The sequence below is a fragment of the Etheostoma spectabile genome, chromosome 3 (genome assembly GCF_008692095.1).
Source record: "Etheostoma spectabile isolate EspeVRDwgs_2016 chromosome 3, UIUC_Espe_1.0, whole genome shotgun sequence".
NCBI classification, from domain to species: Eukaryota; Metazoa; Chordata; class Actinopteri; order Perciformes; family Percidae; genus Etheostoma; species Etheostoma spectabile.
This window is the reverse complement of record NC_045735.1, coordinates 11420568-11424518: the sequence shown is the minus strand read 5'-3', so window position 1 is coordinate 11424518 and position 3951 is coordinate 11420568.

The window sequence follows — 3951 nt, the reverse complement described above, 5'->3', positions numbered from 1 at the left end:
GCACAGTAGAGGAATAACTAGCATTTTAGTTGGCAATAATTAGCCTGCACTTAGGTTATCTTCAAAAATATACATACGCTGCCCGTCTCTGCAAGATTCGGAATGATTGAGATTTCTCTTGGCACAGCCACCAGAAGACTTACAACTTTCAGAGAGGTCGCTCACATCACAACTACGTCGTCAAGCTCAGTTTCAGGCTGCGCAGTAACGCTCAGCCATCACCGTAAGAGTGCTTCTGATATTCTTCACTGGTCTCCGTCCAGAGCAACAGGATCTGTTGGTCCATTTCTTTAACTGTCTATGCATCTGACGAGACGTCTGACGAGGGTAAGTGCAGGGCCAAGTTTGACGTTGTGTGGATTAGAAATGCAAAAGATAATAAATACAGGTCACCCTGACAACCAGAGACAGAGAGAAGCCGAGCTTTGGCAGCTAAAATGTGACACACACCTCAGACCCACACAAGTGTGCAAAGCAGCACTACTTTAGTTGTCTGCAGGTTGTCACGTCACCTTTTGGTATCGCCTTAGCTCGCTTGGAACCTCGACTGAAAAAAGTACCAGGTACCAGGGACTTTTTTTGGAAAACAAAAGAAGGTGAGTAGAGTCGAGGCGAGTCAATAGATAGCATACAGTGGAAAAACGGCTTATGTGTGTCCGTGTTTGGGGGGGAAAGTAACCTGCATATCAAATTGCTGTGAGCTGGCAGAACATAATGTAGTCTAATCTCAGAGATTATTCCTTCAGAACGCTGTGCAATGCGAGAAAATCTCAGCGTTGAACCAGGCAGATAAATCAATTTTAATCAGACTCACCCTGGGTCGGATTAATTAAATCGCCAAAATACCCTGGTGAATCAAATCCCCTACTTCACTGTTAACTGCTAAATTAAGCCACTAAACCTGTATGCGAATGAATACCTCTGGTAAAATGTTAAATTCGTTAACAATCCGACACGAAACAAGGCCATCTCTCTCTTTCTCTCTCTCTCTTTCTCTCTCTCTCTCTCTTTCTTTCTGTGCGCGCACGCACACACACACACACACACACACACACGGTTCGGTTCTGGTGGTTGATGAAGGTGGGTAGGCCAGGTGGCCATAATGTCTGATTACTCCACGTTGTCATTGTGATATTTTGTGATTACATTCTGAATCTGCAGCGTTATCTGTCAGGTAAATACAGTAGTACAATGTCTTCATCTGATGTAGTAGTAGCCTACACTGTAAGTCAGTGGTTTGGGGTCCTTCTGTAAGTCATTTGAGGTACAATTTGGTTTTAATAAATTCTACAAGCAGCAATACCACAGGCCACAGGCCCGTTCCAAACAGGCACATTTTCAACGGGCACTGCACTAGTAATCTTTAAACAAAAGAGATGTCAGTAAATAGGACATTCTCCAGACCTTTCTGGCCTCTTGAAATCTCATCAATGAACATCATAAACAGCCCCAACTGACACCAAGCTTAAAAGAGCTTGACTTAATGCCAAGAATGCAGCTCTCACACCAAGTGCGTAAAGACTGGCTGAACTCTTGGCTCTCCACAAGACACACATACTTCTCCCAGGACATCTTTGCCTTTTTACAAATCTATAAAACGTGCAGACACAATTAGTTAAGCTCTCATTATTCACATATTATCTCAGAGACGGAACAGCTGGTCTGTGGTTACATGACGAGGATGGAATCTGCATTGGTCTTCTGAGGTTCAGCACTTGGCGTGGATCACGAGTGCCCTGCAACCAACAGGCCATGAAGTACTCAGTTGACCAGACACCAGAGCCGAATTAGGTCGCAACTTTGACAGGCACTGAACATATTTTGGCCATAGCTCCTTGCAGCTGTTTCCATGACAGCGGCTCAACTGCCAAACCTTTTCGTTAACGTCCTCAGGCACACTGTTGGAATACTATTTTATTTACAAAGTGAGCATTCTCAGCACCTTCTTACTGCGGGTTTGGGCTTACAAGGTTTGTAAATGTGTTTGTTATTCATGGCCAGCACAAGTGCAAGGAGCCAGTTTATCTAGTCATTGTCCACAATGTCCAAATTTGCTTATCTTCTTTACTTCAGCCAGTAGTTAATTGTAGACTGTTTGAGGCATCCCATCACTTAAAGAACTTAACTAACTCTAATTCAGAAGTATGGAGAAGTTTCACTGACAACACCCAGTTGACTCTTGGAACCATTTTGTGACTAGCTCAAAGCTGCACTAATTCATATTTATCAGTTAATAGTGGATCAAATAACTAAGTGTAAATGTGAAAGAAGTCACTCGTAGTAATGAACACATAGAAAATGTTCAGCACACGGTTTGGGTCACTCTCACCGCTCTCATCAGAATCTTTATCAGACACGAAAAGAAGCTGCTTTCACCAAAGAAGCTCTAAAAGAAAGGTTGCTGTACCCTACTTGCCCAGCACCAAACAGCAAAAAAGTCAGAGAGCAGCTGGTGAACATAGCAAAGCAGATTCTCTCAGGAGTTGGTAGAAACCAAAGTATAGTTTGCTATCACATTCACTACAATGGCAGCATTGTGCTTTTAGCTTGTTTCCGCTGCAAACAAGTGGCACGAGACAGTATGAGACCGTTTTTAATTTGGATTAAAGTTAGCAGTTCCTGGTGTTTGTGGTACACTAGATGTCAGCTATTTTAATATTGAAAACAAGATTAAACTGATCTTGGTTAACTTCATTTAGGTGCGTTAGTAAGACCAATTTTCCTAAATGTTGAAGTATTTAATTCACCGAAACTGTAATGTTTGTTCCAGTGTGGTTCCTATAAACATCTTCAAAGCAAGAATGTGTGTGTACGAATGTATGTGTGTGTGTGTGTGTGGTGTAGTGTGGTGTGTGTGTGTGTGTGTGTGTGTGTGTGTGGTGTGTGTGTGTGTGTGTGTGTGAGTGTGTGTGTGCGTTATGTATGTTTTTGAGACAGAGGGGGGGGTGGACTCCTACTATTCTGTTTGTGCAATGCCAAACACTTCCGCATCTTGTTATAGCTCTCCTCTGCTCTTTTCACACAAATTGATGAGAAAGACACACACGCCAGCACACACACACACACACACACACACACACACACACACACACACACACACACACACACACACACACACACACACACACACAATTGCACACATACGTGCTCCAAAACCCACCGCAGTGACCTTTCAGATGCAGTTGCAATAGCAGCTTCTCTCTACTGCCAAATGTCAACATCTTCTGCTCTCTCTCAGCTTCTTAGAACAACCAAGTTGGCAGCAGGTTAGCCTTCATGTCTCTGCACATTGGCTAACACTCTCTCTCTCCTCACACACACACAAACAATGTCCTTTGGACAGGGTTCTCATTATTAGATTTGTTGAAGGATATACATTCCCACATAATTCATTCAAGAGCCAACAGCCTTGCAAATAGACTTTGGTGTACTCTTTCTGCATGTTCACATTACAGAGCAGTACAATCTTATCTATTTCTTTCTCGATGAGTACACTGTGAGATCTGTTTGTTGGAGTGAAGGAATGAACCATGTGAGCGTTTGTTTTGGGACTGAGCTCTGCCTGAAGGGTCACCATAACTCTGCCAGGGGAAGCTGAGCCTGTGTCATCGCAGTCCGGATAGTTAAGAATCTCAACGACTGGGTCTAGCTGACACGATAAGTAATGTTTATCTGACCACAACTACACCTCCGCACCTCACACACCACCATAGTCATTATCAGCTGGAGTGTGGAGCTGCATTGTGTGCGTGTGCGTGTGCGTGTGTGTGTGGTGGCATGCACACATGTTATTGCTTTAACTCCAACCCATTTTCCTATCAATGATGAGGAAAGGAAATAGAGAAAATAGAGCAACGTTGGGGCCTCTGAATCTTTCTTTCTCTCAATCCCTTTTCCTCTCTTTCTCTCACTCTTTCTCTCTTACACACACACACACACACACACACACAC